General features: G+C 47.4%; 1 long non-coding RNA gene across 1 annotated transcript in view; it reads right to left on the bottom strand.

Annotated features, from left to right (window-relative positions):
* Positions 1-11,470, bottom strand: part of LOC107183791 — a 25,514-nt gene that overhangs the window by 12,705 nt on the left and 1,339 nt on the right. The window contains exon 2 of the long non-coding RNA XR_001514594.1: positions 1,500-1,742. This is a non-coding gene — a long non-coding RNA (uncharacterized LOC107183791). The remainder of the gene's footprint in view (positions 1-1,499; positions 1,743-11,470) is intronic.

Raw genomic sequence — 11,470 nt, 5'->3', positions numbered from 1 at the left:
AGCTCAGCCTCCAGCTCTCCCCCGACTGGGGCGCTGCTGCCGCCATCAGCCACGCTCCCGCCTGCCTCCCTGATCTGGCTATGCTCCCCGACCGGGAACGTTGGTCTTTTCCTCCATGAATAGTCGTCACCCACCTCGCCCTCGAAAGCTCAATTCGCGTTTGCTTTCCTCCTGGAACTATCTCGGATCCTCTTCCCTCGGCTCCTCCTCAATCCATGTAGTGTGCTCCAGGCCTCGGTACTCCGTGTGCTTGTTCTGTGTCGGAGTGTGGACGCACGAGAGGACACAGGAAGCCTGGGGCCCCGGCTGCCCAGGGAGGCTGACTCCAAGGCACTGCAGGATTTGGAACTGAGCCTCAGCTGTGTAACCGATTTCCTGTGTCAGGACCTGTTCCCCAGCCGCCCAGCTGACCTGGAGCAGGTGTCCCTGTGTAAGAGCTGCCCCCCCAGCCATCCATCTGACCTTGGGAACAGGTGTCCCTGTGTAAGAGCTGCTCCCCCAGCCACCCATCTGACCTTGGGAACAGGTGTCCCTGTGTAAGAGCTGTTCCCCCAGCCACCATCTGACCTTGGGACCAGGTGTACCTGTGTAAGAGCTGTTCCCCCAGCCGCGCAGCTGGCCTGGCACAGGTGTCCCTGTGTAAGAGCTGTTTGCCCAGCCACCCATCTGATCTTGGGAACAGGTGTCCCTGTGTAAGAGCTGTTCCCCCAGCCGCCCATCTGACCTTGGGCACAGGTGTCCCTGTGTAAGAGCTGTTTGCCCAGCCACCCATCTGATCTTGGGAACAGGTGTCCCTGTGTAAGAGCTGTTCCCCCAGCCGCCCATCTGACCTTGGGCACAGGTGTCCCTGTGTAAGAGCTGTTTGCCCAGCCACCCATCTGATCTTGGGAACAGGTGTCCCTGTGTAAGAGCTGTTCCCCCAGCCGCCCATCTGACCTTGGGCACAGGTGTCCCTGTGTAAGAGCTGTTTGCCCAGCCGCCCAGCTGGCCTGGAGCAGGTGTCCCCATTAGAGGACCTGTTTCCCCAGCCGCCCAGCGGATGAGCAGGGCTCTCGCACTTCCTCGCCTTCCCCACCCCTCCCTGACTTTCTCATTCCTTGGGGCTCACATCGTCACTCATTGATTAGACCCTTTCCATCCTCTTTTCCTGCCCTAGATCTGCAGCTCTATTTTGGTTCTTTGCCAAAGGCCAGCAAGCTTTGCCCTCAGAGAAAAGCATGTGTCCCTGCTGATAGCAGCTCCAGAAGCTAAACGCCTGGCCGCCACCTCCCCGCCCTGCTGGAGCGCCCTGGGTGCCCCTGGCACAGCCCACAGCCCCCGGCCCCGGCCTCTCTGCCATCGCAGACCTCCTGGCAGATTGTGGCAGCCTCTGTTAGTCACTTTATTATTCATGTGGCCCATTTCCCCGCCAAGGGCAGCCCACAAGGCACACTCGATCCTGCACCAGGAAACCAGGCACCTCCCCGATGTGTGTGCGCTCGACCTCCGGCCGCACCTACCTTGCCGAGCCTTTCGCTTTACTGGGGCGCCTCACTGGGCCAGGAACAATGGGGCCTTGGAATAATAGGACAGTCCCCGCAGGGCCAAGGCCGCTCTCCAGGCAGGGGCATGGGTGGCACAGCACACAGGACGTTGGCAGCAGCTTCTGAGCTGTGCCTGGCAGGCTGGAGCCAGGGCCTCACACAGTTAGTCTGAGAGCGAGCAATGTGTCATGGCAACTCTCTGCATGGCAGCCTCCTCACCTGTAAAGTATAAGTGTGCCAGCTCCGTCCGGCCAGCCTCACGGGGTGTGGCAAGGATCAATGGGAACAGTGCAGCCTGGCTGGCATGGCACCCCCGACACTGGGCACCGTGATTTCCTGCTTCAGTGGGGGGTGCAGGAGGCCGCCCGTCAATGAGTCTCTCTCATCGTTGATGTTTCTATCTCTCCCTCTCCCTTCCTCTCTGAAATCAATTTTAAAAAATAATTTTTTTAAAGAGAAATAGCCCTGGCTGGTTTGGCTTAGTGGATAGAGCATTGGCCTGTGGACTGAAGGGTCCTGGGTTCGATTTCGGTCAAGGGCACATACCTGGTTGCAGGCTCCCGGCCCTGGTTGGGGGCACTCGGGAGGCAACCAATCGATGTGTCACTCTCACATCAGTGTTTCTCTCTGTCTCTCCCTCTCCCTTCTACTCTCTCTACAGATCAATGGAAACACATCCTCAGGTGAGGGTTACAGAATGAAAAAGAGACACGGTGCGCGTGGGGGCTCATTGGAGGACACTCTGCTCTGGCTACGCCAAGTGTGGTCCGTGGGCCGCAGTGTCAGCATCACCTGGGAGCGTGTCGGCATGCAGGGCCCCAGCTCATTGGGGCGCTGTGTTTCTCTGTGTGGGTTTTCACTGAGACCCCCAGGCGGCTTATGTAGGAAGCACTGTGATATGCAAACACACATGTGCTCTGGCGGGAGGAACGTGCAGTTTGGATCCTGGAGCTTTTAGTTCAAACTCAGCTCTGCCCCTGACCGCCTTCGTGGCCTTGGGAAAGTGCTGGAGCTTCGGCTCCTCTGCTGGAAAACACTGTCGCACGCTGTCGCACGAGACTGGCCGGTGGCTCAGTGGTTAGAAAGATTGAGGGTTGGATTCCGGTCAAGGACATGGACCTCAGTTGCAGACTGAATCCCTGGTCCTGGTTGGGGCGCGTGTGGGAGGCAACCAATCAATGTGTCTCTCTCACATCAATGTTTCTCTCTCTGTGTCTTTCCCCGTCCCTTCCACTCTTTAAAAATCAATGGGGGAAAATGTGGGATGAAGAAGAAGAGAACAGAGGTCAGAGCGCCCAGGTCCCTGGTGGGGCAAAGGGGAAGTAAGGGGTCGGGGAGGGACTCTAGCCCACGGAGAAGACAAATGAGGGAGATGAGCAGGAGCAGAGCAGAGTGTCCTCCGCCTGCCTGTGTCACCTCCACGCCATCTCTTTCCAGTCCCCACGGCCACTTGACATGGATGCTCAACGGAGCTGTTGACCAAAGGCAGCTGAGAGTGGACGGCTCCCACCTGGTATCAGACCTGAAGGCGACAGCCACTGCAGATGGAAGTTAAAGGCCTGGGGCCTCAAGAGTCCCCCGTTTCCCCGGGCTGGAGGGTCTGCAGGCTGCCCCCTAGCCACTGAGCATCCCATGTGCGCCACCTGGAGGCCCAGGACTGAGGGCAGCAGGTGAATGGTGTGGGAGGGAGGAACCATGAGCTGCTGATTTTTTACTAAGCAAACTTTTTTTAAAATATATTTTTATTGATTTCAGAGAGGAAGGGAGAGGGAGAGAGAGAGAGAAGCATCCATGATGATAGAGAATCATTGATCGGCTGCCTCCTGCAGGTCCCACACTGCAGATGGAGCCTGAAACCTGGGCATGTGCCCTGACCTAGAACCGAACCGTGACCTCCTGGTTCATAGGTCGATGCTCAGCCCCTGAGCCATGCCAGCCGGGCCTATTAGACAAACTTGACACAACTTGAAGCTGCGTACACTTGAGCTGTGTTTCAAAGTTTCCAGCCATGTTGGGAAACGGACTGCGTTGGGTCGCCAGGATCCCGTCCAAGTAATTACCCGGCAGAGGGAGTGTCATGGCACAGACGCCAGTGCCGCGTTTCAGGGGGTAAAGACCCCCGCTTTCAGGGCTGTGGCGAGCCAGCCGCCAGACGGCGCCGCCCTTGGCACGGCTCCTTATGAGAATTCTCGCAGCTGAACCGGAAGCTTCACTGAGGCCCGGGGGCTCTGCGGGGCCTCAGCCTGACAGCTGCGTTGTAAGGGCTCTGCTAGTCCATGTGTCCAGCCCACGGACGGAGCCCCGGGCCCTGATCCGCCAGGTCCCGAGTCCTGGCTGCTGGAGCTTTTGGTGTTGTTGTTTGTTTTCAGAAAAAGCTCGCCTATTTTTTTCAAGGACACACGTCGTGTGGCCCTGGGTGCTTTCTGCCCTCAAAACAGAGCCTCTGAGGAAATCAAGTTAAGGACATTCTCAGAGACAGTAGTTTTATAGTTTTTAATATATTTTTTATTGGTTTCAGAGAGGAAGGGAGAGGGACTGAGAGATAGAAACATCAATGATGAGAGAGGATCATTGATGGGCTGCCTCCTGCACGCCCCGCACTGGGGAGCCCGCAACTCGGGGAATATGCCCCGACCGGGAACTGTACTGTGACCTCCTGGTTCATAGGTCGATGCTCCACCACTGAGCCACGCGGGCTGGGCGCACAGACAGTAGTTGTAGATGCCCCTGAGTGCGCCTTCCAAACCTGGGCGATGGACAGGTCAGCATGTGGGTCAACTGGACAGGTACTTCTGAGCACTGCCCGGTGCGGGGGATTGAATGACCACCCCCAGCTCTTCACCCCTTCCGTATTCACACCCTTGCCACGGCCTCATTTGGGGCAGAGAAATTCCCACTCCTTGATTTGGAGCTTGACCGTGCGCTTGCTTGGGCCAGTGAAACGGAATGCCAAGTCCCAAGCCCAGGCCTTCAGACCTTCCGGTGGCAGCTGCTGTGCCGCCACTCTGCCACGGGAGGGCGGGCACAAGCAGGAATCGCGCTCTCCCAAAATCCCGCCCTCAATTCCTCCCGACCCAGCAGGGTAGCAGCAGGTGTTCGAACAGGGTGGCACCCGGGCCTCCCGTGCTTGGCCTGCTGCCCAGAGCTGAATTAATTTATTTAATACTTTAATTCAGTTTGTTTTTTTCAGGTTTTCCATTTCTTTTGGGGTCAATCTGTCCCTTTTCTTTATACTGTCAAACAGAGGCGTAGAGTTGTTTATAATTTTCCCTCGGTCTCTTTTAAATCTGATAAAGTACTCTTGTTCTTGATGATGCTATTTTTGTTTTCTCTCACCTTTTTATTTCATCAAAGAAAACTCTGGCCAGAGCCTTAACGTGTTATTCAAATGAAAGTTGAGATTGCTCCTTCTTTTCTATTGTGTGTGTTTTCTATTTCGTTGATTTCTGCCCTTATCTTTATTTCTTTTCCTCCACGTACTCTGGATTTAATTTGCTCTTCTTGATTTGGAAACATAATTCATTTTAAATCTTTCTTTTCTTCTAATACAAACACTTAAAGCTACACACAAAAATATTTCTGTGTGCCGATTTGGTCGCATCCCACACATTTTGGCGTGTTATCTTTATCCATTCAAAATAGGTTCTAATTTCACTTGCGATTTTTTTTACATATACATCTTTTTTTAATTTTTCATCTTTTTTTTAACTGTAAGAGAACATTTATTGGGTAGATTACAGAAGTAGAAAAAGTAATTTCTAGAAGAAATGGGCTCAGGAAACAGGTTCTAGAGGCCAAGGAAGGACACTTGGGGCTTGGGAGTGAGGAGCTGATGGTATGTTGCCTGGGGCCAGAGAGGGAGGGGGAGGGGGAGGGGAGGGGCAGGAGCAGGGAAGGGAAGGGAAGGGAAGGGAAGGGAAGGGAAAGACACAAGCATGCTCCCAGGAGGGAAAGCGCCTAAATCTACATCTTTTTGAAGATATCTTTTTCTTAATTTCAGAGAGAGGAAAGGAGAGGGAGAGGGAAATGGAAACATCGATGGAAGAGAAACATCTATCGGCTGCCTCCTGCACACTCCCCTCCTAGGGATCCAACCCTGTGACCTACTGGTGCATGGGATGATGCTCCATCCACTGAGCCACACTGGCTGGGCTCAGTTGTGGTTTTTTAATTTGCCCCATGGATTATTGAGAAGTATGATCCTCGATTCTCATCTATCTGAGGATTTCTATATGTTTATTGTTATTGATTACTCATTGAAAAGCTCTGTGGTCAGATGATGTACTCTGTATATGTTTGAACTTCTGAAATTTATGAGACTTATTTTATGACCCAGTATGTGGTCTATCTTGGTGAGTGGTCTATATGCTTTATACAGTCTGACAATCTCTGTTTTATTAGTGTGGCTTTTTAAAAAATATATTTTTTCATTGATTTCAGAGAGGAAGGGAGAGAGAGAGAGAAACATCAATCATGAGAGAGAATCACTGATTGGCTGCCTCCTACACACACACACTGGGAATCGAGCCCGCAACTTGGGCATGTGCCCCGACCAAAAATTATACTGTGACCTCCTGGTTCATAGGTTGACACTCAACCACTGAGCCAACCTAGCCAGCCAGGTGACAACCTCTGTTTTTTGCATATTTAGTTCATTGATATTTAAATAATTATCAATATGGTTGGATTTAAGACTACTACCTTGATTTAGTTTTTCATTTGTCCCATATACTCTTTGTTCCTCCACTCATCCTTCCTGCCTCATTTTGAGTGAATTGAGTATCATGTAGTATGCCATTTAATTATTCAACTAACCTTTTAGCAAAACCTTTTTATGTTGTTTCTAGTGTTTTTTCTAGCAATTGGAACATGAAATTTTAAGTTATCACATTCTATTTTTAACTAATCATACATTCCAGTAACTCTCCCCTGCTTCATGCTCTTGTCACATACTTCACTTCTGCGTGTTATAACCAATACACGGTCATTATTTTCAATCATTATTTTTAAGACTATAGTCACATGTGTGTATAAAGGTAATGCAAAAGGTCCTTTATATTCACCTACATATTCACCCTTTCCTATGCTCATGGTTCCTTTATGCACATCCAGGCCTCCAGCTGGTATAAGTTTCCTTCAACCTGAAGAATTTTTTTTTCAATTTCTAAAAGCGTGCATCTGCTGGCAAAAAATTCACTAAACTTTGGTTGATCTTGCCTTAGCTGGTTTTGCTCAGAGGGTAGAGTGTCTGCCTGTGGACAGAGGGGTTCTGGGTTCGATTCCGGTCAAGGGCAGGCTCCTCCCCAGCCCAGGGCCTTCAGGGCTCATGCAGGAGGCAACCAATAGATGTGTCTCTCTCACATTGATATTTCTCTCTGTCTTTCCCTCTCTCTAAAAATCAATGGAATATATCCTCAGGTGAGGATTAAAATATTATTAATAATAATCATTTTAAAGTATATTTCGGATAAATCCAACAATGGGTCATCTCTGGAACTGTGTCCATTAACTGATTTTTTTTCTTGATTACAGGTTATACTTTCCTGTCTCGCTGTATGTCTTGTAAATTTTTTTTTAATGCTAGATATTTTATCTGGGAAGGATTCATCTCGAGTTTAGTTATTTTATATTTCTTTACCACGGCTCTTTGATCACTTTTAAGTAGGGGCTGGCCCATGATAGCCCATCGTTCAAATCCAGCTCACAACCTGTTTTTGTACCGATCATGGAATGAGAATAGCTTTTGCATTCTTAAAGGACCATGAAGAAGGGGGAGGCGGGGGTGGGAGGAGGGGGAGAAAACGAAACAAAAACAAAGACCATGTGTGACCAAGGATTTACTCTCTGGTCCATAACATATTTGTCCACGCTGGATCTAAAAAAAAACTTTGTGTTTATCTGTTGATTTCTTGTTTTTCAGCAGTAACAAGGGTCTTCCACATCCTTCCACATCTAAGCCAGAGCAGCACTCATATTTAATTTCTATTTCCTGATTCGTGGAGACTGCGCATCTTTTCATATATGTATTGGTTATTCGAATAACCTCTTTCTTTTTGGTTTCTTAAGCCTCTCGCATGTTTTTTCTACGAGACAGTTTGGCTTTATAATGATTTGTAGGTGTGATTTATATATTCTGGATATCAGTCCTTTGTTAGTTACATTTGTAACAAATGTTTTCTTCCGTTGTGTTGGCTTGACTTTTCATTCTTCCCATAGTGACTTTATTGAATAGAGTTTCTTAGTTTTAATGTGTTCAAATTCATAACCTTCCCCTGTATGGTTCAGTGCTTTTCTGTGTTTGGTTTAAGCTTATGGTCTTCATTTACAAATTCCAGGAAACCAGAGCGAATCAGCTGGCACTGTTCAGGGGAGAGACTAAGGTGGATGGGCTCGACCAGTGTAGCTCAATGGTTGAGCGTCGACCTATGAACCACGAGGTCATGGTTCCATTCCCCGTCAGGGCACATGCCCAGGCTGCAGGCTCAACACCCTGCAGGGGGCATGCAGGAGGCAGCTGATCAATGATTCTCTCTCATCATTGATGTTTCTATCTCTCTCTCTCCCTCTCCCTTCCTCTCTGAAATTAGAAAATTATTTTTTTAAAGAAGAAGGTGGGTGGTATACACTGGGTTTTAGGCTATCCTCGAAAGTAGCTTTTACAAACAGTAAGTCTATTTGTGGCTTGGGTTCTTTTTTAAATTAACACTGAATTTATTGAAATAAAAATTAAAAGCTCATATCCTTAAGTTTTTATTAAGTTCTAATTAAAACCTTAATCTTCTATCTATAAATCTAAGAGGATCTTTAAAACCTAGTTAATTAAATCCCCTAAGTAGTTTAGGTTGAATATATATTAATATAACCAATTTTCTTTTTAAGCATATATCTGTAATTCCATTTTTAAACATTGCATTTGTTTCTAACAAGTAAAGCCTTCCTATGAACATGGTGAATATTATAAACCTAATAAAATAAACATATACAATTGAATTTTTATATCTTTATAATCACCATTAAATCTCTCACTGAAGTACTATACTCCATTAAAATTGGAATCATAACTAATCTGTCACATATACCAAATTTGTATGCACTACTATTCAATATACACAAATTATTCTTAAAATATTCCAAAGAATTATATCATTGGCTTTGTATTTTATTTTTTTTTCTTTAGATACTGTAATTATAAACATGCCCTGGTTTTTAAAATTACCTTCTAAGATGGTAGTTTTTACCAGGGATGATGCTGCCCTCTAGGGGACATTTGTGGGATTTGACCGCGCACTCCGCACCTCAGAATTTGCCTTCAGCACTGCGCCTCCTCTGAGTGTCCGAATGCTTTACTCTTTCCTCCTAGTTGTAGGACTTCCACTCAGCCACCGTTCCTGTGGTTCTGGATGATGTCCCTTCCGTCTTTTAGTTTCACTTTTGAAATGGTTGTTCGAGGCGGCAAACTCCGGCGTTAACCTATGCCGCCATCTTGGTTCTTTCTCCATTGCATTTGTTTCTAACAAGTAAAGCCTTCCTATGAACATGGTGAATATTATAAACCTAATAAAATAAACATATACAATTTTGAATTTTTATCTTTATAATCACCATTAAATCTCTCACTGAAGTACTATACTCCATTAAAATTGGAATCATAACTAATCTGTCACATATACCAAATTTGTATGCACTACTATTCAATATACACAAATTATTCTTAAAATATTCCAAAGAATTATATCATTGGCTTTGTATTTTATTTTTTTTTCTTTAGATACTGTAATTATAAACATGCCCTGGTTTTTAAAATTACCTTCTAAGATGGTAGTTTTTACCAGGGATGATGCTGCCCTCTAGGGGACATTTGTGGGATTTGATGGCATGTTTTTAGTCGTCATAGTGATGGAGGGACGCTCTAGTCAGGCACATGGGGGTCAGGATGCCTGACCTCCCGACATGAGCAGGACAGTCCTCACAGCTAGAAGTTGTCCTGTACAAACTTCAGAGGTCCCTTCATGTCAACAAAAAATCCATAGTCCCCGCGCCTAGGACTTCACCGTTTTCCACATAAGCAATTTTTGCGTGGTTTTGATACAGAATGAATTTTCCAGGAATTGCAATTATCTTGCAAATCAGAGAGACACTGTACTTTGCTGTGTCCTGAACTTTACCAAGATCTATTGACAGTTTCAGAAAATGGTGCTTTGAGTAGCAGTGTCACTCATGGTCCCTGAGTCAGTCTGCGTGTGCAGCAGTCCCATTCACGGTGCTTAGATAAAGTTATACAGACAGGGAATATAGACGTATTTCTTCATCCCTTGTTTCAAATGATCAAATATAAAAACTTCATAATTTCCAATTATATATTGTATTATCTTAAATCTAAACTTAAATAAGGCAACTGATTTATTATATCTTCTGCTACAATAGTGCTCGAGCATATAAATATTGAAATAACTTTTATTTCTCTTTCATATTACAGTTTTGGCAGTCTATTGTGTGTAACTAGATGATGTTATGTATGAAGTCCAGTTCAGGATAGACGAGATTATTACAAAGTATTTTTAAATCCCAAACAATCTCTATGCAGCCCTGGATTGTCAGTGATGACACTGCTATTCTGTGCCCTGGGATGAACAACCGAGCGAGTGGCTGACGGGTAGAGGCCCGGCAGCAGCAACAACCGACTAAGGATGGACACGCCCAGCAGGCAGGTGTGGACTTCCAATGCCAGGCTCTCAGAAAGGGGCCCGCCAGTTCTAGGACTGAAATGGACAAACTAAGCCTGCAGCATCATGTAGTGCCAGACTGTAAGGAAGTTTACACACACACACACTCACACTCACTCTGACTCACACACCTACACACATACACACACACCTACACACACTCACACTCACACACCTACACACTCACACACACACCTACACACACTCACACACACACCTACACACTCACACACACCCCTACACATATACACACACTCACACACCTACACACCTACACACACTCACACTCACACACCTACACACATACACACACTCACACACCTACACACATACACACTACACACCTACACACATATATCTACACACACTCTCTCACACACACACTCACACTCACACACCTACACACACATATCTACACAAACGCACACACACACACTCACACTCATACACACACACACACTCACACACTCTCACACACACATACACTCACACTCACACACCTACATACATATATCTACACACACACTCTCACACACACACACTCACACTCATACACACATATATCTACACAAACTCACACACACACACTCACACTCATACACACACACACTCACACACTCTCTCTCACACACACATACACTCACACTCACACACCTACATACATATATCTACACACACACTCTCTCTCACACACTCATACACACACTCACACTCATACACACACACACACACACACTCCATGGTGGGGTGCGTGTCAGAGACACAGGAAGCAACTAAAAGACCGGCAATAGCCAAAGCAGGAAAAACTTGAGCAGCCGAATAAAGCGCTATCGGATTCTAAACCGAAGTGTAAAGTAAGTATCAGTGAGTCCACGCTGGTGCAAACCAATGACTCAGTCCGTAGGAGAGGAGAGCGGTCTCCCACGCAGAATTCCAAGCCACGGAAGGAGGTTCTGCCGCTCCGCGCACTCTGAGTGTGGGCTGTCCCCGGACCTCCTCCCAAAGCGGGGGGCACCCTCAGACAGTGAAGAGATGGGGGGCTAGCGAGGTGCCCTGGGAGGAAACGCGCCCAAATGAAGCGAAGCGCAGGGAGACATTGCGGGGTTGTCTGGGTTTGTCTTTGGTTGGGGGTCGGTGGGGGCGGATACAACTCGGAACCACGCCCCTGGCTGCGGCGTCCGCGCTTCAGGCTCTTTCCTCCCGGGCAGAGCGCTCGAGCCGGAG

This window comes from Myotis davidii, unplaced genomic scaffold, assembly GCF_000327345.1.
Source record: "Myotis davidii unplaced genomic scaffold, ASM32734v1 scaffold443, whole genome shotgun sequence".
In the NCBI taxonomy this organism is placed as follows: Eukaryota; Metazoa; Chordata; class Mammalia; order Chiroptera; family Vespertilionidae; genus Myotis; species Myotis davidii.
This window is presented reverse-complemented; position numbering and strand designations above follow the sequence as displayed.